Source organism: Drosophila melanogaster, chromosome 3L (genome assembly GCF_000001215.4).
Source record: "Drosophila melanogaster chromosome 3L".
Lineage (NCBI taxonomy): Eukaryota > Metazoa > Arthropoda > Insecta > Diptera > Drosophilidae > Drosophila > Drosophila melanogaster.
Window position 1 is genome coordinate 12,624,227 of NT_037436.4, and position 24,417 is coordinate 12,648,643.

Here is a 24,417-nt window from a genome sequence, read left to right on the forward strand (position 1 = left end):
CGGCTCAATGCGCCCGCTGATGGAACTACCTCTGTTGGGATATCTATATGTATATATGGCTCAAATGGCCGAGCTTTGGGCCAGCAGCTCTAATTTGTAGCTCCCTGCTAGTTTTAAATTTATCTATGCCGAAACGCGTATAGATGGGCTGCGTGTTTATTGCTCTCTTCGTTTTGCATTTGCAGTTTCCCCGGCCAGCAATAAAAAAAAATATATCTGAATAATAAAACATAAACGAAAAACCGGGAAAATTGGCGTACAAAACTGGACAATTGGCAATGAGCCTCGCTGCCGTGGGCAACTACATTTAATTAATATATATTCCAATTGGACTGCTCCACCGCAAGGACAACGCCAGCCTCCATGGCTTCTATTTGGCCCGCTCGTGTAAAAATAAAATGAAAATGTTTTGTGGCTTTTGCCCAAAGGACGCGTGGCGTCATTTTTCCACTTTTCAATAAAAGCACACGGCGAGAAAATACGGAAAAATACTTTCAAGTTTGATTTTCATACAAAAAAAAACTTATTTTTCGGGTGAAGTGAAAAAGGTGCATTGAAATTCGCATATTGTCAGTCTGATCTGATAAATATATATTAACAATATATAAATTAAAACAATTTGGAATGTACTTTGCGATATTTACCCCTTGCAGCTAAAATGTTGAATGGCGATTAAAAATGCCCGCTGATCGAACGCGACTGTCGGATGTCTCTAGCCAGCAGATGCATATGCAGATGCCCATGCAGATACAGATACATTCACAGATGCTGCCGCTGCTGCGGTTGTTGTTATTTTCCCGATGACCGCAACACAGTCTAGACCAAAAAGTGTTCAATGTCCTGCGAGGCAGGACCGCGGATAGGATAGGAAGTGCTGGTGCGAGCCGTGCGTGCCGCATCTTTAAATTTAGCACTCTCGAGCGATATTCGAGTAATGAAGGATCGATGCGGTGCATCCACAATGTACGAATTCGAATACGAATACGAATAATTTAAATATTTAATTAACACATTCCGGCGGCCGAACGACGCCATCCTCGCGCGTGTGTGTGCAATTAATGCAGGAATAGGCGCAATTAAGTTTGTCGCCGCACCGCCGCGAGCAGGGATTGTTGCTGGTGATCGGTGGCTTATCTGGTGATTCCGATCGAGCTTCAATCCCAGGGACTTCAACTGGACTGCGACTGGACTGGATGGGACTCCACCCGGCTCCACCATACGCAACTTGCTTTTAAAGATGCAGAATGTCGAGACTGGGCGATGGAAGGAGCCAGAGGCGGCGGCAGCGGCAGCGGCAGTCCAAAGATTTATCTGCATCCGGTGTCCAGTTACCGTGGCCCATTCCATTCCACACGGACACTCGGTTTGAATGATGCGCATCTTGGGCATTTTGGAAGTAAATTTGTGTGCAAATGGGCTTTTTATTTGGCTCATGTTTCGCGGCCATCTCAGCGATGGCTGTGCTGTCTACAGTTGGCGGCAGAATATACCATACCATTATGTGGCAGCAGCGCAAGTATCTCGCGGATACCTGCGCCACAGATCGCATTTAAAACTCGAAGTCGCCGACATGAGCAGTTGCGGAAATTCGCCATCGTTGAGATCATGGTGCTGTAGCTGATGATAGGCAAGTCATAGGTTTTTGCTTGTACCATGTCCATAAATATGCTGATAGCACTCGCAGCCGAACAGATGCTGCCCAGCATCCGTGAGATACAATTTATTTGCGCCATTGTGGCCGAGCGCCTCATAAAATGCTAAACAAATACTGGACGCTTGTGAATGGATTTTTATACTGTATGCGAATTTAACCTATTCGTTTTTTAGAGCTTCTTGTGGCTTAAATGCCAGCTTACATAATTATTCTAATCGGAATGCACTTTATTACATCTGTAGCTAATTGTGGCTACCGTATAAAAGTTATTTAACTGATGGCCAGTCTTTTAAAGTGGGCTGTAAAATATATCATTCTATAGCATTAAGTTCGGGTGAAAAGGCATTTGCTTCAGAATGAAAGACAAAGTTATCGAACATTTTATGTTGGCAATATTTTAATGTTTGGTAATTGTTTTCTTATTTTCACGAACTATCCTACTATCATATGACTGAAAACAATGATGTTTGCTTATCTTGACAAAAAAGGTTTTAACTATCATGTCCTTTTTACGAAGCCATCGCTGTTGCACCTTGTTAAAATCCCGTAATGCCCACCAAAGTGTGTGCAATATTTTGGGCTTACTCGAATCACCTGAAAGGATTTCGATGGCGTTGCCCCCACAAACTGGGGAGACCGAGACTAAACTAGTGCCGATAGATGGGTTACAAAAAAGGACGGCACGCAGAAAGGACAACGGCTGAAAGTTGGAAAATTCGGGAAAGGGAAAAGTCATTTGCTTGCTCGTCCGACAAGATGTTTGTTCGTTCGGCAAAATAAAGTACACACTGTCTGGTCGACTGAGGGCGGTGGCAAGGGGGTGGAAAAATGCCGGGGCAGAGGGGCACCACGGGGGCTGTTGAGCTTCCAGGGACATTTGGGATAACATGCGAACACGGCATATTTGCTGGGATACAAAACGCCAAACGCTGTCTTCCAACCACTCAGCCACTAGGTAATGAATGGATGCGCATGCATGACATGGATGCAATTTTCGACAAAGAGCCGGGCTAGGCCCCTTTCTGGGCTCCCCTGATTATCTCGTGTTCAGCGCAGCCATATCCCAGGCCCCAAAGCCCCACCCCCGACAACCTGGCTAATGCACATGTGTGCGGGGGTTCGAGTACACCGAACAAATCTAATCATATACATTTTGAAACAGAAAACTAATAAAAGCAACTACTATAATCTATTAAAGGTCAGCTAAATCAATGGATGCGTTGGAAATGATAGTATATCCCCATTTCAGATATAACAAAGAGCATTACTTGAACTGCTATGATTTAATTACACCTAAATAGAGATACATATGAATACTTCAGATTAAATATGTTGGCTAGTTACCAAGATAATTTGATAATGTTACATTCTGATAAGAAATAAAATATCACGCTGACTTCACAAATTTAATTAGAAATTTATATTTAATAAGCTTTTTTTTTCAGTGCACCAAAATCCACCGAAAGCTGTCTAGTTTTCGGATCGCTTGTGGCCTTTTTGGAGTCCTTGAACGGGAATTGCTCTGCCTTTTGATCAGAAGCGAGTTAATTGGCTATTTTGACCGGCTGCATGGTATTTCTAAATTGGATCACAGGTATGATAAAGAAGCATAAACAGTCGCCACCCACAACCGCACCCACTGGCCATGCGAATATGCCACCCACCCAACGCCCCCCACTGGTTTTTCCGACCATGTGTACTAATTAAAAGCTGGGCAAATTCGTAACCTAAAAACACCAAGGCTGCCGTAGCATTTTGGCCATATATCTCGCGGAGTCCAAGGAGGCGGAGCGTTTTCCACGTTCCATGTTCCAGTTGCAACCACCGCCCACCGCCCGCCGCCCACCTGGAAAGAGCAGTACCGCCCGCGAATATGCAACTGTCTCACTTGCACCGCAGGAGAAAAACCCGTTTTCCACGGCACATGCGCAACTTTCGAACCCCCGCTCTGGCTGACGCTCTGCGCCTCTCTTGCTCTCTCTCTCTCTCGCTCTCTCTCTGTTTTGCAACCGAGTGCGGCGCTTTTGGCCAAAAGCGAACATGCAACACACAACTAGTATGCGCTCGAACTCGGTAATGCGCACATCATGGGCGAGAGTGGGCGCGCAAGGCCGAACGAACAAACAGGTTGTGTACCACTGGGCGGTGGGTGGTGGTGGGCGGTATTTGGAGGTGGAGGTATTAGCCTGGAGGTGGGTGCGTTTTGTGGCAAATATCCGAAAGTTGTGAATAACCCAAAAGTGCGTGCCCCTGATTGGGCCAAGGTGGGAGTACCATATCAGTCAGATCAACGATTCCACACGGCGTAAACAAACACACACACACACCACAGAAACAGAGTGCCAAAGTTTACTGTCACGTGCTTGTCAACAACGTCTTGGCGTTTTATAACGCAACGCCCTGACCCCGGACACGATGAAGCTTTACAAGTGACCCCCGGTTCCTCCTGGACTTTGCACCCGGCCAAAGGCAACTACTACCGCCACTAACTGGGCTGAATTGAACTCAAGTCCCACAGCGCTACCATGTGAGTATTGTTTACTACAATTGCGTGATACGGTCGGTATAAGAAAGTAAAACCATCAAGTTGGTAAAGTGGATTTAGAGGATATCTTTAAAAATTTATATCGCAACTTTGTAGTCTAGTGAAGGTATTACATGTTATTATGAGATGTAGATCAATCAGTAGACATCTAATATTTTGTAAGGGCTTCTGAATTAAATTATACATACTCAACTTATCATATTGATAATACTAGAATAGATACCATGCAATTATGGAACTTTAATATCGATTGTGACATTTAATTATATCTAGCGAGTTCATGACTAGACAAAATCTGATATAATTTATACATATCTATCTATCTGTATCTACGGGGCAGATAAATCAGATAAAGCGCTTCCAGAGATATAAGTGGCTATACTTTACGCTGATCAATTTATTGGCAAGTTGGTCAAAGTGGCAAAACCATAATTATCCAAGATTATTTCTTATAAAAAGATGTATAATTAAAATCAATACGGCTTAATGATTATCTAAAAAAACAAGTGTAGATAGATTTCTTATACGTATGGTTTCATTTATACTTAGCTATTTAACTAATGCTTACATGAACCGAACCGTGTTTATTTAAAGTAAAAGTTTTCTTAGCCAGAATTGCATCTACAAACTTACGATTTTTGTAACCAAAATACTCATGAATACTTTCAATCAAAGGTGCTGGACCATGTTTTCATTAATTTCACCGCGGCGCGCAAAGAAATGACTTGCGAAATGCAATGCGTTAAACAAAATGCCCGTGGCAGCGCGAAAGAGTTTTCTCCTGTGCTTGTTATTTATGTTTTTTATTCGTATGATGAAAAGCCACGCAACTATGTATAGTACGTCGCGTGTCTGCGACCATAAACAGAAATTGTTTCGCAAAACGCCTCCGTCGCTTTTGCGGGCACCACATCGCATCGACATTGCAAAATAAACCTGCAAAGCGAGAGAAACAAAAAATTATCATGGGCTAAATAATCGTATTCATAAATATGCTTTTCCATTTTCCCCATCCCAAAACAGTACAGTATGTACATATGTATGTACCATACTCCCTTTGGCCTAGGCAGCTATTCATCAGCGCATCATGTTTAAGCCTTCGTGGCGTCGATGATACCAACCGATAAGAGGCCAATTTCGCAATTGCGGCGCTGGAATTTTTAATTAGTTAAAGAAAGCAGCCGCAGCCGGCTGTTTTAGCTGTTTTAGCCAGTTTGGCCTCGCTCTTGTTATGGCCAAAAGGCGGAGAACCAGTCGAGAACCAAGTAATATGTATATCCTACGAGGCACACACGAAACGCAAGCCAAATTTGCATACCACTTTTGTTTCACTTTGATGGTCCGAGGACGGTCATCGTAAAGTGTATTAAACTAAAGTATGTGTTAAGTGCACATGTCACAGGTCAAATTCACTAGTGTTATGATTTATCGGTTTTTGAATTTTCGAGGGGTTCTGAAATTGAAACGTTTGGATTGGGGTTGAAAACTACTTAAAAGAAAATACGAGGGAGTACATATAATCTGTACTAGTTACTTGTTACTCAATTAATATACTCAATTTAATGTAGGACAACAGCAGCATATTCTTAAAAAATCTGAAAGCACAAAATTGTAACTAAATATAATGAATTCGAATAACTTATTATTATTAATTCAACTTTCCAAATGTAATTGCAAAAATGTATAAAATATACTTATTAATTTAAGCTCATTAAGTCTAATTGGAATAAATAGATTAAAGAATTTTTTCATAAATCTCCGCATTTGCATTATTTTCGACTCAAGCAATATATAGTAATTAGAGTCGAAAAAGGCGAACATGCAACAATTATATTTAAATCATCTCACTCTTTTCCGCTAAAACCATGCATACTACAACTAGTACAGCGAACTTAATTAACAGTTTTGTTTAGTCTTTGTGTCCAAAAGTATTTTGTTTCCGATCGCGAATAAGTATGAGTACGAATTGTTCGTGCTCATACACTCGTAACTAACCGACTGGCTAGACTTTTTGTGTGCGGTTTGGAAAAATTGGCGGTCGCCAGCCGAGTATGGAATAATTAAAAACAATTCAATTCGCAATTTGCACCATAATAAAATGAATTACATATTCATTTATGCAGAATATAACCGCTAAACTGCAACTGCAACAGCAACACCGTAGAAATGAGACGGCCACTTGGCCACATCCACATCCACATGCAACCGGATTGCACTTGGGTGCAGTGGAGCAAGAAGTTGGACCTACACGAAGGGTCGTTGCTATCGTGGCTTTGGTCTGTGGGAATTGCCATACCTTACCTTATATGTTACCTTAGGCACTCGATTGATTGCTCCAGAAATGGGGAATACATTTTGGCCATCGACAGTGCCAGCAAAATATAGTTAAATTAAATTCCTAAACACTCGCTTGACACGCTTGTGTTGCAAAAATTCCCGGGTTTTGGGTCAATTTCTACATTTCGGTGCAAACGTGAATATTCATCGGGCCCAGGAACGTCTAGGAACGAGTCTACTTTGTTCGCATGCAACTATGTATTTCTCGCGTTCGACTAAATTAGAATTTGTTTCATTTGATGGTAGACTGAATTCAACGCCTCTGCCTACCAGCCAACCATCCATCCAACCATATGAGTGCGATATGAATACTTATATGAATACTTTATTTCGCTGCAGAGCAGCACTGCACGCACATTTCGTCGGATTGCCTTGTTAAGTGTGTAAATTATTGCGAAATATTGCTAATTTTCTTTTCTAAACAAACATATTTTATTAATGCTTTCAGCTCATTCTCACCATAAAAAGTGGAATTTGTTTTTGAATGAGAATAGAGGCAAAATCACTGGTTGTTATAATTACATCTGTGATTAATATGTTATGCTCCTAATTCGCAACTAGAAAACGCCTTCACTAATTTGCAATGAATAGAATGAATGTCCATACAAAAGATTTATTTGTTTTCAAGAACGATAAAGTAATATTACTGACTGACTGCTTTGGGACACACATTTTTATCAGATCATTCTCGAACAATTTTAACTACTCATAAATCTAGAATTGTTGAGTGGACCAGCTGAGACTGGGCAGTAAAATCGTCCAGCTATGAAAAGACCAACAACTAACGGACGGGGAAACGAACAGGTTCGTTTTATGGCTTTTAGGGGTCGCATTTAGCGGGAGCCACTTGTACAGTGAGTGTTTAGCGTTCGTGCTGGCGATTAAGCTGTTCATTCGCTTGGCACGCTTTGTTCGGCAACCCCTTTGGCTGTCATTAAAAAATACCAGCCTCCAATTGCAGGAAGTAGTGAAATATTTTCGACACAAATTCTTATATAATGTCTTTATTATCATCCCTAGACGTAGTACTTCATAGGGGTGATGATTCTCAAGTAGAAATGACATTTCACTTCAAAATTTTTCCTTGAATATAAATTTTGAAGTAAACAATTATATTTAAAACATATATCTTAAAGATTAAAAAGGTAAAGATACATATGTGATTGTGATTGTAAGTGAATGAATAATAACTGGAAATTAGTTGACAATAATATTTTCTTAAAAAATAATAAGTTTAACTTGGATATGAGTGCTAGTTTCTGACTTGTAGTTTCTGATGTACTCATTAATTTAAGTTCAAATTGAATTGCAAACTTCATTACCGGAAAGTGATTGTTTAAATTCCTTAAATTTCCTGCTTTAAAATGTCGATTATTTGCGGATATTCCGTTTAACACCCCGATGGCTGATGTCTGCTGTCCATGGAGCAGATGGACTGGGCGAAGTGGAGATTTGGTATGTGGATCCGCAAAGGTCTGGTGCCTGTGGATGAGGAACGGTGAGTTTGTAAAAAAAATGTGAGTGCTTTCATTGATGTTGGTTTATCGGAGGTGGCATTCCCCGGCTTTTTACATTGTATCCTGCCCATGAAGTCCAACCTTTTATTTAAATGTTAACAATAAAAATGAATTTGCATTTATTGATTTTCGGCCAGGAGTGTGTTGAGCTGTGGTGGTGACACTTTAAAAAGGGGTCATATCCATATCCACGTTGTGAATCAGTTGCTGGCTTTCACTTGGATTTTTTTCACCTCAGCATAGAGCGAAGTAGATGGCATTTTTTTGCGAATAGACTGGACCGGCTTTAATAAGCCAGTTAGATACGCCATTATTGTCTTCAAGTTGGGCCAAAATGAACGGGGGCCACATACATACGTTACAAAATGAGAGAGCAGGAGCCGTAGATCCTGCAGTAGCCGTTTGTTAAGCCTTTGTCTAGCAGCCATTTTAAGTGCCATAAAAAACTCGAAAAGTTGTAGGAACAATGTAGACAGCGTGTTTTCATTTTATGCGAATTAAGCTGCCACTTGAACAACTTTCCTTCCACCAGCGACTCGACTCCACTGGACCGCCGAGACCGAAAACGACAAAAACAATGCCAAACGACAACGAGAACGTCGACGACGACGACGACGACGACGACGACGTCACTGACAACGTGCAACGCTGGAAGTCCAAGAACAACACACAGGAGGCACATCCACATGAGTGTTAGTCACACACGATTGTTCATATGCGGATGGCATAAGGATATGTTGATATAAGGAGTACGGATTTTTAATGAATTAAGGACAATGGTATCGTACCATCTATTTTAATATATATTAAAATATTGTGAGATAATAAATTTAAACGTAAGATACGTATCTTATAAGTGGTCCTGAACTTTATGAAAAATAGCTCTAAAAATATAATTAAAACAATATTTCATATCATATTTTATTAGCTTACAATTATACAAGTTATAAAATCCATATAATTTATAATTGCTGCACTTTCATCCCTGAATGAACATAAATATTCTACCCTCTACACTCGATTTCGCTATAATCGAAAAAACTTTGCAGCATACTTTTAGGACGATGCCAGGACACGGCCTGACGGCATTTCCTACAGGGCACGAAGGACATACCCATCGCCATCCTTGTGCACATCCACATCCTCGCCTACATCGAATGAGAGCGCCCACAAGGGATACAGTTGTTAACGTGGCCAAGGAGCAGCGACTATGGCGGGGACAAAAACACAAACATGGTTGCCGCAGGACGCTTGCAGTTGAAGGAGCAGAGCACTTTATGTGCATATAATGTCCGCTCTCACCCAAAGCACACACCCACACTCGCACACACACTCGCGCACACACACACACACGCGGAGAGGCAGGACCCTTTGAGCACGGTGTCGGCCAAGTTGCGGGGAATTGTTAATATTGTCTGGGCCTGTAAGCAGCATTTACATGCTGGCCGACACCACGTACTACATACGTCCTGCCTGATGGACGGTCTCCGGGATACGGAATCCTTTCCGTACGGATGATGCTCCGGCTTTAAGTAGGCCCGCCTGGTAACAGATATTGTTTTAAAAATATGTACATCCTTGCATTTTGCAGATGTTGAATTAACCGACTATACCCGACAGTTTTCATTAGAAAATGGAGGATGGACACAAGTGCCGGAGTGGCCGGGTGAGTATTTGCCCATGTGGGAAGCATAGACCCTGATTACATAGCCTGGGTTTTTTTTTGCATTAATAAGGGGAACTAAAAGTTGGGGGATGTGGATGAAGTGGGCTCCTAAAGTTGGGCTCTTTTGTAAATAATAAGAAATGGCATTTTTTAAAGACTGCAGCATTAACTATTGAAGTACAAATTTAAAGCAGATGTTTTATGCAGATACAATACCTTAGATCTCAAATAAATAACTTCTAATAATCCCGGCAAGTTAATGGTCTCAAATCTCAGCCTTGAAGTGCTCATTTGAATCCACTTTAAAGGATAACTCCTTCGATATATTCCAATGGAGGCCACTCCACACTCCAGTAATCGATTGGACACGGCTTGCCAGCCGGATTTCGTCCTCGAATAAAAAATAATGATGCGAGAGTAAATGAGATGCTATTCAATTCAAATGGCGTGGGTTGCATGTGAAATGGCACGCACATGCGAAGGTGTGCCCTATACCTAAATATAATACCCCTTATTCCATATCCACATCCAGATCCCAATCCATATCTATGTGGATACGCTGAAGCATTAGTGAGTGTGTGTACATTGATGCATGGTGTATGTATGTATTGTATATAGGAGGAGTGTCGTATTCCCGATTCCAGAAAGTGACACACATGGATAGCTCGCTCATTTACCGCCTACTGTCGCCGCTGGCTGCCGGTAGTCATTCGTCAGTCAATCCGTCGTGCTCGCTGGATTCCCGTAACCCCATCCCATCCCACGTCCCGGTACCGCTACACTCCGTCCGGATGGGTATGTGCGCAAAACCAGCGCACATTCGTCAGAATTTGCATTTCAATTCGAATGTCAGGATGACGGAGCGTCGAATTTGGGTGGCGTTGCCATCGGAATGAAAATAAATCACGCTGCTTTACCGCATAGTCAACTGGGGAGATGGCAGATGGTAGGTGGTAGGTGGTATATGTGGAGATGGATGCTGAATTCTGCGGAATGAGAACGCACCACAAGAGCAAAACAGAGCCACCATTAAACCAAAACAGAGCCTGGGGCGTTCGTTTTGGGGGTGGAACTCATTTATTCGCATTTTTTCCCCATGCTTTTTTGCTGCTCTTTTGGCAAATGCGAAAATGAATGTGGAAACTTTTCCGCCATCATTTTGAGTGATGTCAATTAGATTGATTTGATCAGCGAAAATATGTGATTTATCAGACAGCAACACCGGCTGGGCGTCCCCAGGACATTCGTCTCATCGCCCCCCCCCCCCCCCCCCCAAATCAGCAATCTCTATTCCTGGTGGCCAAATCCGGACCACGGTGCGTATGAATATCTAATGCGGCACCACACGTACGCAATCCGCTTCATCACTTGTTCGTCTGTTCGTTCATCTACTTCATCAATCAGTCATCTAACTAGTTCTGGCATCCTGCTCCATTTAGTCGGGACTTAGTTGGCCACAAGGCTCTTTAAGGGAAAGTATTTGTGTAAACTCATCTGTATTTAAGGATTTTCATGCTCATTTATTTCATTCAATTTTGTATGCTTTTATGGATCTTTGGAAATTTAAGAACTTTAAGTTCGTTTTGTTTAAGGAATGTGACTGTTTTGAAATTATATTATGGCTTATATTCATTATCTAAGCCTCTTTAAGATAAATCTTTAAAGTATAAGCTTGCAAATGTTTTTTATCGACAATGTTAACTTTTACTTAGCCCTTTTAACCACAATTACTCATCGATTGGTGATTTTACCCCCAAAGAAAACCTCAAAATTAGCTGGGCTAACCCCACATCAATCCAAATAAATGTTGTAGTCACCGGTGTTGCAAGTTATAACGACCATAATGAGGGATATTTGATTAGCCGCTTTCCACGCGCTGTGGCAATGTGATATAATATAATAACGTATCCGGCTGGCGAATCACTGGGGCACACAAACAAGCGGCACGTTACTTGCAACGCCTACGATATTAATAAACCATTGGGCGAAGCACTTGCGGCGCCGCACAAAGCAAATAAAATAAATCAAATCGGAGCAAAGAAAGCAGGCAAATCGCAAATCGGGGGGAAAAACAAAGGGGAGTCCCCTGTTTTATTTGCTTTTTTCTATTTAGGCAGCCAAAATTTATGCGCGCTCTTTGCCCGGCCGCTCCCACGCAATGATTCCAAGTTTTCCGGGGGATCGGAAAACGTGAGACGGGGGATTGGGGACTGGGGATCTGGAGCTGGTCCTGCGGTTTTTGGGCTCTGCCTATATTTTTTTTTTCGAGGGGTGGCTACATGTGTCAATAACTCATTTTCAAATGGGAATAACATCGAATAAAATTCGCGCTTCCACTGGGCTCCTTCTTTTTCATTTTTTTTTTTTTTTTTATATTCCAACTGCCACCGTGTGGCATGTGTGTGTGTGTGTGTGTGTATCAACCCATTTATTCTTGTGTGTGGGCCGTGGTTTGGGCCACGGCCCCTTTGACTGATGAAATATCGTGACAAGCAGTATAAAAGCTATTAAAGTCGAGTGTAGATGGCGCTACTTGAATTTGTCAAAATGTCTTTTTACGCGCAGCCGGCGCACACAAATCCAATACAACACGCCTATGGAAAAAGTCGCCCCTGCAGCCGCGAAAACCCAATGCCGAATACCGACTACCAAATGCCTCCCACCCAAAATTGGAACCACCCACTCAAACACATACGTCATGGGAACGGGTGAAACTTTGATTGATGCCGTTGTGTCACGCAGGCGCGCATGTGGCTAATGGGCGGTCGCCGGCCCTAAAAAACATTCGATTTTTTTTTGGGGGGGATGGAGTAAGGGATGAGGGGTGGGGTTACGGGTTGGAGGAAGAGCCTGCAAATCAATTGAGTGATGTTGCCAATTTGGGCATGGCTCGTTTGGGCCACAGATTCGGTGAGCTATCTTAATCGAGACCAAGTTGCGGGTTTTAATGCAGTTGCAAACGCCAGAACGAGTTAGCTTGGTCAGCTTGAGGGAAGTGCACTCAAAGAAAAAACGGACTATAAAGTTCAACAGAAAAAAGACTATATAAATAAAGTTCAATAGCATTTGAAATGTGAATCTTGCCTTACTGAAATATCATGTCTAGAAAAATTATTAATAAACTAAGTCGATAGAAAAAGGTTCGGAGAAGTAATGGAATAGAAAAAGATACTATATGCATTTACTAAGTGACATGTATCTCTAATTGAACTAAGTTCTGATCTTAGTTATTTTCCTTTGAGATCCCTAAAGCTGAAAGAATAAGTACACTATAGTTTTTTCCCGCAGTGTAGTGCCCCGCTGTTGTGCAAGTGGCGTCCACAAATAAACGCGCGCCCCAAATGCATCAAAGTAACGAGCTCAAGCTGCGAGGAGCAGCTTGTCCTGGTCGAATGGAGAGCGGGAATATCCACATTCACATCCTCATCCAGTCAAATGCCCTACAAGCGACTGGCGCCTGCAGTTGTGATATATGAAATTAACTTAATAAAGCAGTGAAATATCGCCGGTGAATGTAACTCGATTCGCAAGAGGCGATCAGCGGGCGCTAGGCGACTTGCTGCGCCTTCATAAATTGTGGCACTTTGGGGGTCATTCAGCTGCAGCGATTGAGAGATGTGGCATGCCGCAACACCTGAGGTGTCCACTGGCTTTATATTAGTCACATATCGTGTGGGGAGTTTGAAATGCAAGAATGAACGCGAGATGCTAATTAGGGAGATTCTTAAACGAATGGGTTGAGTAAAGTACAGATTAGTATAAAGAACTAGACAAGTCTTATATTTATATCGAAGTTAAAACATGGTTCTCAATGCTGAAAGATGTCAATCCTCTCAAAGCACTTCAAATTTAAAGCTTCATAGAGAAGTTCTTAACCCTTTTTGATTGTAATTTTTAGCTGTCTTCATTCGAAATTCCTTCGGGAGTTAAAGCTGTCGAATTGCATTCGAAGGATCCCGAAAACTCGATTGCGGGGACTTCTATGGTCACCACAAGAGTGTATGCTCCCCATGATGGCGATGGTGATGGTGGTGATGATGATGATGGCATTGTGCGCCATTGTTCACTGGAGCCCCATTGTCTAAGCTAAATTAAGCAAACTTTGCATGGGTGCCGTGCATAGTTTCGTCCCAAATCAATTCACCCGAAGTCGAGAACGCTCTGCCCACCTTATCGCCGTGCTCCACTCCGGGCTCATTCCGCCCTGCTCCGAAAATAGCAGAAGGATTTCCCCCAAAAACTCGCACCAGATATGCACACCCTTATGGCCTTAACTTTTCACTGGGCCATAAGCCGTTCGCACCGAGCAGAACGCAATAAATTACGTTAAAGACGCCAGACCCAGACTCAGACCCAAATCCACATCCAGATCCAGAAATTTGCATTCCACATTCGAATAGTAGTGGGTAGTAGCCACCCCTTCGAAAAACCGGCACACGCATCATCATAATTAATAAGAGACAATTTGACAATGGCCCTTTAGCGTTAACAGCGATATTACTTTCAGCAGCGAAGTGAGCAGCCGCCGGAAAGCACGCACACACACCCAAATACACACAAGCCCACACACACACACACACACACTCACCATCGCCGGATGGAACACACCCCCTTGCCATTTTGCGCCAAATTAAATTCAACCTCAATTGAGGGGTTAATTTCTATCACCAGGCAAACAAAAACCAAAACAAAAACAAAAACGCCCAGCCCGCAGACTCTACGTGGGATGGTCCTCGAAAAAAGGGGGGGAATGGATGGATGGTTGGGCGGCTGGGCGGATAGGGGGATGTTTGGGTGGTTTCCTAGATCGCCCCATTATCTGCATCGAGTTCCACATAGAAAATCATTACGGCATTCGCACCATGAGACGTATTCAATTTGAGTGTCGTTGAGCTCTTTATTACGTTAGTGTGAAAGTCGCGTGCACCGAAAGCCTGTTTGTGCACTGAGAGAAATGTTAGTGGGATTTGAAAAGGGGATATATTTTAAATTAAAATAACATACAAAAGTTGATCGAAGCTCTAAGTCTAACTCTAAGAATTCAGCTTTACAATCCTTTAAAAAGTCCCAATAGGTATATATTTCTAAGATATTTCTAAAGCAAAGTTAAAGGCTTATAAATTATAAATTGTTATAAATTATGTTATAAATAAGTAAATCATATATTTCTTATTAGTCGTGGTTAAAAAACTTCTAAAATGTAGTTTTCCATTTTATATATTATTTTGATAAGTTTTTTCGGCATTACTTTATAGTGACATTTCTTACATACATTCAATTTCTAAAATGCATCTCAATTCAATATTATGTATTATGCCTATAGCTTTTCACTTAATTAAACCACTTGTGATTTTTTACCATGTATCGTCCTGTGGCCTCGCATCCCCGGGCACCATCGCCTGCCCCGCCCCCTTACCGCCTTTGGCATTCATTCACGGTGCGTAAGTCAGAGCAACAACAATAACAAAGCCGGGGCGTCTGGTGGAGGAAGTGGAAGTAAATTGAAAGCATGCTGCGCGGCCAAAAGCGGCCACTGCTGCCACTTCTGCCACTCCTCCATTCCGTGCCTCATCCACTGGCACTGCCACTTCTCCCGTGACCCTAACCCTTCAATTCAGTGCCACGAAATCCATTAGCAGGCAGCGTGCGGCGAGGAGAAAAAGCCAAGAGGCAAGAGCCCAGAGCTGAGCATCGTCAAACGGTGACCATGAGGCTTTTATGCACGGAGCGTCCTGGCTCGCTTTCGGTTAACCATGGGCATGCCACTCCATGCCACCTCCGTGCCCGTCCACTCCCTGGCTTTCAATCTCGACGAGACTCATAAACATATGCGCCTCACGTCGTTTGGCGTGAATTTAATGTGGCGGCGGCGGTGGAGTAGACGACACCCCCAGCCGAAGGACCCCCACCAATCGGCTTCATAGTCGACAGACGGTTAGCCGTTCTTTGATGAGGTTACTGACTTTGGCGAATTAACTCCCACTGTAGCCGTAGCTATACACAGCCAGTTCCTGGGGTCACTGGCGAACCGGAAACCACTGCATTTTGTTGGCCCAAAACCGGGGTGGCACGCTTCAACGCCTCGGAAAATCTCAGGGGACACTTTAGCAGTACAATGCAGCATTTAGATAAACCGAGACTTTAGAGCCCTTTCGATTTGGCCGGAATAAATGCTGAAATGCTGAAACGCTGAAAGGCTGCGGATGTGAGACTGGGCAGATGGAAATCAATCCTTCTTCGCGGGGGTGCGTCCTTGTAGCCAGGATTAGTTAAATAGTACTTCAAGGGGAGTTTGTCTTCCACATTTAATTGAAATTAATAGATGCTGCAGTAATGCTGAGAGAAGGGAAAACACAATTAGGAAGTGTATTAATGATTTTATACCATTCATATAAACTTGTACAGGAAGAAGCTAATGAAACTAACGCAAATTAATTCATATGCATACTGTAGTAAAAATAATGTTTATATCTCCTAGAACTTGTGAAAAGTTAAATCCTTAATTCAGAATTTGTGTATAATCTCTTCAAAGTGTCAGTCCTTATGAATCCGATGAATACACATCATAAATACTGTATATTCAGTACAACTTATAACTTATGGTATATCACTGCACCTCCAATCGACTTAATCAGTATAATGCCCCTCACTGCCACAGGAGTAACTTAGTCAGCATATGCCACTAAGCGTGCTGTTCCTTTGGCCACATTTCACCGGATTCCGGACCGCCGATCTAATCAAACAATCAAACAGAAATAATCGGGCATATCAAAGACCCACTACAAGTGCCCCGAAATCCAATTGGGACGACTGGCTGCCATAAATTTTATTTATTTATGTGTGCACCGTTTTGTTTTCCGCTCTGTTTTCTGCCCTGCGAATGATATTGGGTATGGGAATGGATATGGATATGGGAATGGGTAAGGGAACGGGTAGTATAGAGTATATCTGGTCGAAAATCGACCATGAATATCAATGGGGGAATTGTGCGTCATCGGCACGCGCCGCTTCATGCGATACTTGCCTCCAATCTTGGTCCAAACGCCCGTCCTTCGGTGGCAAAAAGGGGGTGGGATTTTGGGCTTTTTTTTCCCCATTTTGGGTGGGCCATTGATATTGTTTTTATCAGGCAGGCGAGGGACTGAAGACCTGGCCGCGGGCCTTAAGCACTTGTGCTCCTGATGCGTATTTAATTTTATTTTATTTGGGATTTCTCTTCCACCGATGGGGAAGTAAATCACGGCAGTCTTAGTATTTCCACCAAATTCGGGATGGTCCCCTTTTTGGGGTGGTCGCTCCTGATGGACCAGGATACCCTGATATATCGATACTATAAACATATGTGTACAGATGTGTGTTTTTTGTCGGCTTACACTTGTCTTGCATCGAAGAAAATCGACTGCGAAAATGTGACATCGAGTGCTGAGTGTTGATTGTTCGTCATTGGCACACAAGATAAATGAATGAATGACTGAATGAGTAAGTGAATGAATGAATGAGCGAGTGAGTGAGTATCTACCCTGGGTAGCAGCTGAAGCTTTCGTATTAAATTCATGAAAGTTAAGTGCTTGGTAATTGATGTTATAAAATATTTATGACAGACAGCCCAACATCAGGCAGTTCCCGTTAGCAGTTAGCAGCACCGGAACTGAACAGGTAAACGAGTAAGAGTTCGTGCCTTTTTAAGTCCTTCAGACTGATGGCCAAAGTTAGATTTGGCTCTAATTGACATTAATTATTTAAAAGGACGTCGTGCGAATCCTTCGACCTAAGTGCCACTTTTTGCCCTGCGGTAAGGCAGTGAGTCTCTAAAAAGCCAGCTATAAATAAGTTGAGCAATTGGAAAAACTCTGCCTTGATACGTATAAAAAGTTGATAGTGCTATGGGAATTCAAAGCAACTAACTATTCAGTACACTAACAGAATGGGAAACATTCCAGAAATTGGCTATATACTCTATTCTATTCATGTTTCTGATTTGCAAATATAATTTGTATAATGCTTAAGTCTAAATGTCTTTATTCATATTATAAGATTACAAGTATATTCAAAGCTATATTCAGCCAATCTAAGAATGAACCTTTGATGATTTCTATTTCAGTTCTACAAATCCCAGTGCACTCCATTCATTTCGACACCCTGTCCAGACGAAACTCCGGATTTTGGCTTGGCCCACTTGACCGGGCAAAAACAGTGGACCAACTGATAATGATGCTGTTGGCGACTTTGTGTTTGCTCATGCCGGTAGCCTTGTGCCCAGGTCTTTGGTCCTTGGTCCTTGTTACTGGGTCCTTGGTCCTCGGTCCTTGGTCCATGCAGTGGCTGGCTTTGATGTTTCGCCAGGATGATGAATTATATTTGACATCTATGTGCTTGGGCGGCGGTCCTCCTCCTCCTGCTCCGTCGTTGCTAACATGTGTGTACCCTGCCACATTTGATGCCACTCAAACTACAAATACATACGTGTGCATGCGCACCAAAAAACCACCCAGTTATCCATGCACCCACCCACCTACACTCGCGTCTGATGAGAGCCGCACTTGGATATGTTTATTTTACTGTCAAAACATTAAAGTAAACTCCCGCCGATGCCGCCGCACGGGGTTGATTGTTATCAGGGGGCGGTGTCGACAGCGTTGTACCTATGCGAGGGTGGAAAACCGATGGAAGGACCATGCCGGGTACTTCGTCCTCTTGGCCACCTTCGGTTTGACTCCGTAGACAAGTCTATTTGCATATGTTGACGGCATACTCTAACCAGATCCTGGTGGATTTCCTGCTTAACGGCCGTGGCCATCACAACAGCCATCCCTTTGCACAGGACCTTCACACATGCGGCTGTGTGGCATGCCTTTTTGACAACTCATAACAATCACTCATCATAAACAAAGACGTTTTTTATGCGAGAAGATCGTGTGAAAAAGAAAAGCGAGGTATGTACATAATAGATGTGGACTGGTACAAATTGCAGGTGTAGTTGCTTCATCGTTGCTTGAGGGAAAATCCGTTTAGCTCAGAAGTTAACGACTTGCCAATTAGTTAATTAGCGAACTCCTGCTGCGTCCTTCGATGTCTTATCCTCTCGTTTCCTTTTGGCTAGTCACTCATTTATCTATGCAGGCAGCCCTTTGCGGTCAATTAAAACAATCCGCAAAATAAATGCCAAGAAATTTATTCGCTTCATTAACTTGTTCGTTGCGAAGACAGGCGAGTTAGCCACGAAGTCAGCCATGAAATTAAGTGAAATAATTAAATCTCAATCGGCATCTATTAGATTTGTGTAGCCTTTTGGCATTGGCTTTTGGCCACGGCCCTTGTCAGCAGTCGAGGGATGAACACACAAATAAATTTTGGCAGGACGTCTGGGCTAATCTTCACCCAGCAAGGGGTTACCTACCATTTGGCCTTTTTTGCGATGGGGTTGAATGAAACCATTGCTGAGCCATTCCCCGCGATTCTCGAAAGTGCAACAATCGCTGGGGGTTTTCGCTTTTTCGGACTGACACAACGACCATTTATCACCCACGCAGCATCTTTCATAATCAGGCTGGTCGGCTGGCAAAATGCAAATGACTCAGTCTGTGACTGTGGTGGAGCTGCATATAAAGGATCCGGCCGCGGCTTTTAATTTACAACGTCCTACGTTCTGCGTCCTACGTCCTACGGCCTCTCAGTCCCCAGTCCCCCAGGCCTTCGTCCATGTATCTGTATCTGTATCTACATATACGTGCAGTGGGGCTTTCAGCTCTCAGCTCTGAGCCACAGCCGCCATCTTCGCCACAATGCCAGACAAAAGGTCGACACGTTCCCATTCCGACCGACTTAATTAATTTATGCACTCATGGTCGGTCGCCAATGCATCGGGGTCTCTCGGGGATCGGGCAACGGGCAACGGGCAACGGGCACCGGGGATTGGGAAATGGGTTCGGGATGGCCAGTTTAGTCGGTCTTCAACCAAAAGGTGGACATCATTTCTCGGTGCCTCTTCGCTTCTTGAAAACCCGCCTAATTTTAAAATTAATGAGCGGCATCTTGATGGCCGATGGCAGCGATAAGCCCCATGATTTTGACCGTTCCAGAGATCCAGAGAGCCCACGTCCCTGCCGCTCGGATCACAGCTTAAGTAAATCACGTGTTTATTGGCACTTCACTTACGACACCGTCACCGGGCCAAAGAATATGTATATATACATATATAGGAGATGCCCCGGTTGCCAGTTTCAAAACGCCGAACCAAAACGAAAACGAAAACCAAAATGGCTTCACTCCATAGGCCCTGCACTCTATATTGGCCCGGTCCGATCGGCTGGCATCGAGGGAGAACCGAACTGAGCCAACCGACTGACCAACGTCATTAATTAGCTGGCCGTGAAGTGTGGGGAACGAATGGAAAGCGACGTGTTTATTTGCTTTGTATGCCCGTTCAACAGCCCAAATGTATTGGGGCTTCATTTAGGAGTTCTTTTGTTTTCAAATATTTTGCCGCTCGATACAGTGGGGCCTCGCATCTGAGAAACATTGTTCAATTTCCAGAAAACTTTACTAAGTCATCGAGCTAATTTTCAGCCAGAGCAGAGGCTATCATTAAAACATTACTTATTAATAAAAGGTTTCATTAAAAGATTATATTATATAGATTATTGGATTAATTATCCCAAATCGTACATAATCGATTTATTCGATTATTTATGTGAATGAGTAACTTTGAAATTATTTTCATTATTTTATATTTAAATATTTCACATATTTTATACGACCATCTTATCAAAACATCACTGTACGCAACGTAAGTTGTGTCATTTATTTTGTTTGACCGGAAACTCTTTATCTTACGGTTAATCTTCTTGATATTTCAGATGTGGAAAGCCCAAATGCCGATGCATTCTCGATTCGTGGCATTAAGACAAAAGTAAACTTGATTTTGGTATGAAATTGATTCATTCATTTTCGATCCATTGAGTCAGATTCTTATCCGATGGATGAGCCGGTCAGCATCACCACTTCCAACTGTGTGCACATCCAACAGGTAGTCGAACCAGACAAACTGTCTCCACTTGCAATGGAGTCTCGTTTCCATCCTCTTCGCCCCTTTCAAGTATAGTAAACATGTATTTTGAATAAAGGTTAACATGCATATTAATAATTAAAGATTTCTATTTATTTAAAGCTAATATTTGACTGGGAATTCAGCGAGAGCCGGGAATCCTTTGATGGCAGGATATCGTCATTCAGCTTCGGAAAAATAATTTATTCGATAAATTTCGATGTTTGTATATTGCATCAATTTAAAATTCTATGCACTTTCATTCAAAGTTCTAATTTTTAGGTTTCCATAGACCATTATGTCAGCTAGAGAACATGGTTTGTGATTCATTTTTGTGTTGATTAAATACTATTAATTCATTCTTTAATTACAGATATCTCACCAAACAACTGTTGAATGATTCTTGATGGACTGGATGAAAGCAACTGGATTTAATTATGTTAATTTGTAATTTTAATATGTTATCAAAAAAAAAACATCGAAGTAGGATGGAGTTTTACTGATGCGCTTTCCAATCGAATCGAATTTGGTTGATTTTTATTAGCATTCTTATTGGATTACTTTTTGTAAAAACACATATGATTGCATAATATAATTGTATTAAATGTGTATTTTTGTAAACCTTATATAGTTTAAACATTTAAACGAACAAATTGTTAAACATGGCCAATGATTACATGCTAAACCAAAAATTTTTGCTGTATTTGGACAATTGTATTTATAGGTACTGATTAGTTGATATTAATATTAAACATAAACAAGAAACATGATGTTATTCATAAATTCAATCACATCCAAATGACCTATCGAAATTAAATATATGTTACAAGATATAACAATGTGAAATTGTACTAAAATTGCAATGGTTTTCAATAAGTTGACTCACAGGAGAAAATAATGTATACATTGGAATTTTATAAGAACATATTGTTCACAGCTCTACGCTTTTTTGAGGATTATCATATATTACAAAAAAAGAATTATTGTCTTTAATTTTATATAAAATTTTTAAAATATTCATAATCAAATATATGTTGTTGTTAGTTTCATGAACACAATGAAAAAAAAAACAGAAAAATTCCCATCCAATAATAATTTAAAATATATTGGAATAATTACTTTCACTCAATTTATTAAGTGATCAAGACATCTTATGCAGAGATCTGATTTTAATTTAGAGTTCAGTTTCCGATCTTAACAATTAAATAAATTACTTTGCTAATTATTTAACTCGATCCACTTAGTTAAAGATGATCACGCATACGCAACCATTGCGCATTAATTTACACATATGCCTAAGAGTATGCAACGTATTCTTTTATGCACTTTCTAAAGCATACTTATGTGGTTAATTACGTGCTGCAGCATATTTTCTTTCCCATAAATGTCTATCGCAGTTTAGGTGTGATCTCAAATTTACTTTTGTATAAATCAATAACTATTCTATTATCGATAAGATGTTGTTCAAAAGGGCTCTCTTCTTAGTCGATCATAGAAAGTGATCATAAACTTGTATATCATGTAACATACATTAGAGAAAAGAATTCGTCCACTGCCAACATAAAGTCATAGATACTCAAAACTGTTAAAAAAAAGTATCATTTAAATTGTTAAATACTGTAATTCTTTTAACATTGCATTTAAATTATAAGATCAAATTTACCCAATTTTAAATATAATCGGCTATAGTATCTTAAGTTCTTTTAAATGCTTGTGACTTAAAATTTCGATTTCACACAGTAACTTTTGTGATTTAAATCTTTAATTAGGCTATTAGGTATTACAAGTTGAGTTAACAAGAGTTATGCGAATTATATATTCATTATTTGATAACAATTTTATTGATACATCACATACAATACGTCGTAAAGCTCAAATATTTTAAAGACAACTAATTTGTAGGGGGACAATGCTCAATCACCTTAATACCCACAATAAATTTGATCCACTTATTGTGCATTGTTATAAGTCATAATAACCCGAAACCGAGCTGGTCGATAAAGGACGGCTGCGAATATATTTATTGTTTTCCGCTTACTACCTGAATACGAATTAGCATTGGGACCCACCCCTCCGCCCCTGCCAGCCATATACATATGTAGAAACCTATCTGTATACGAAAGTAATGTCTTGAGCAGACCCTGGATCGTGCCCCATAAATCATGCCAAACTGCGTTTGGGTATAGAAAGTCAAAGTAAACTGCCATCACTTAAAGTCATTCAAGCATTTATTTATGTCAAAACATTGTCCGCTTAGCTGCTGCGAACCTTTTGACAGTCCCCGAGGAGGTAGGGATTCGGGATCGGAATCGGGATTGGGATCGAGAGTCGGAGGGGTCAGTTGGCCAGTCGAATGTATAACTCAATTATAGGCGGCTGTGTGCTCACCTCGCAGCGGGGTGTCGGCGCATTAGCCACTCCTCCATATCCTGGCCCTCAGCCCTCGGTTCGCCGTGAGTTCCCTTTTTAGCGCTAGACCGGATCGGATAATGCACATGCGGCGATCGGGGTCATTGCGGTTTTCGGGATCTCCAGTCTGCAGTCCCGAATCTGCTGGACGAGATAACCCCGACTAGACTGCATAGATGTCATTAGAAACCGGGCACCAACACGATCCTCAATGAAATAACCTCTCTGTTAGTTTGTCTTTATTATCTCTTCCCTGGAGGGGGGATTCCTGTGTGGCCCGCATCGGATGGCACATTGTGACCACGATCGACCTCCAAGGTACAGGCCTCCCTGTACATGATTCTGTTTAACGAGAACAATGTTCTTGCAATTCTGCAAACGATGGCCACACCGCCGTTGCTTCGTTGGCGATCGCCTTTACTTACAGTTTCTGGACCGGATCTGGGGAGGATCGGGGCGATCCGCAACCAGGTGAGGGGATAACAACCACACGATGGCACCGAATCGTGCAAAAGTACAGCGACGGATGGCAGGTGGCGCCGATGCGAATTTGAATATGGAATGTCAGTCGGGCATATGGCTAGCAAATTTGTATTGTGTGGGGGGAAACCTTGTTATGGGCTAAAAATAGGGATAACACACTCAAATTTACATAAAATTTATAAACTTCTGTTATCAATTTGTAGGGCCAGCTTTCTTATTGGATTACATTTACCTTTCAATCTGTTTATATTTATATTTTATAGCAAAAGAACTAAGATTTAAAGCTTGTCCTTACACTTATACTTACTTGTTACTTACACTTACACATAATCATACTTCATAAATATTCCATTCCACATTAATTATCAGAAGACATAAAATAAATTATTTAAAAGCTCTTAATATTATTAGGTACATTTATAAAAATTTTACTTTTAAGGTCCAAGTTTTTGAAGGATATTATTTTTCCGATTCTGATCAATAAGTTATCAAATTACTATAGTTTTTAAAGTAGTTCTATTCCTAGATTTAATGTGGGCAAATATGCTTCTATTTGACTTAAGTGGCATCCCCTAAAGTGATATTTAATACTTCTACTTTTAATACTTTCTGTGCAACAAAAACAGGGCAACAACCAGGATTGTAATATAAACAAACGTGACACACACACACTTCCTTAAATAGCTATATAAATGCCTATCCACCCAGCTAAAGATTAACAGTCGACGTTTGTAGTGCCACGCCCCCCAAATGAGAACAGTA

General features: G+C 41.6%; 1 long non-coding RNA gene across 2 annotated transcripts; it reads left to right on the top strand.

The window, feature by feature from the left end:
- The first annotated feature begins 3,707 nt into the window (after nucleotides 1-3,707).
- On the top strand, nucleotides 3,708-24,054 carry lncRNA:CR32111 (long non-coding RNA:CR32111). 2 transcript variants are annotated; one of them, NR_124907.1, is made up of 7 exons: nucleotides 3,708-4,181; nucleotides 9,103-9,719; nucleotides 17,821-18,652; nucleotides 20,576-20,814; nucleotides 20,887-20,985; nucleotides 21,046-21,080; nucleotides 21,137-24,054. It is a non-coding gene; the product is annotated as a long non-coding RNA:CR32111 (long non-coding RNA). The 2 variants fall into 2 exon arrangements; NR_124908.1 differs by lacking the exon at nucleotides 17,821-18,652 and having other exon boundaries at nucleotides 9,103-9,585; nucleotides 9,645-9,719; nucleotides 21,137-21,572.
- The last annotated feature ends 363 nt before the right edge of the window (nucleotides 24,055-24,417 follow it).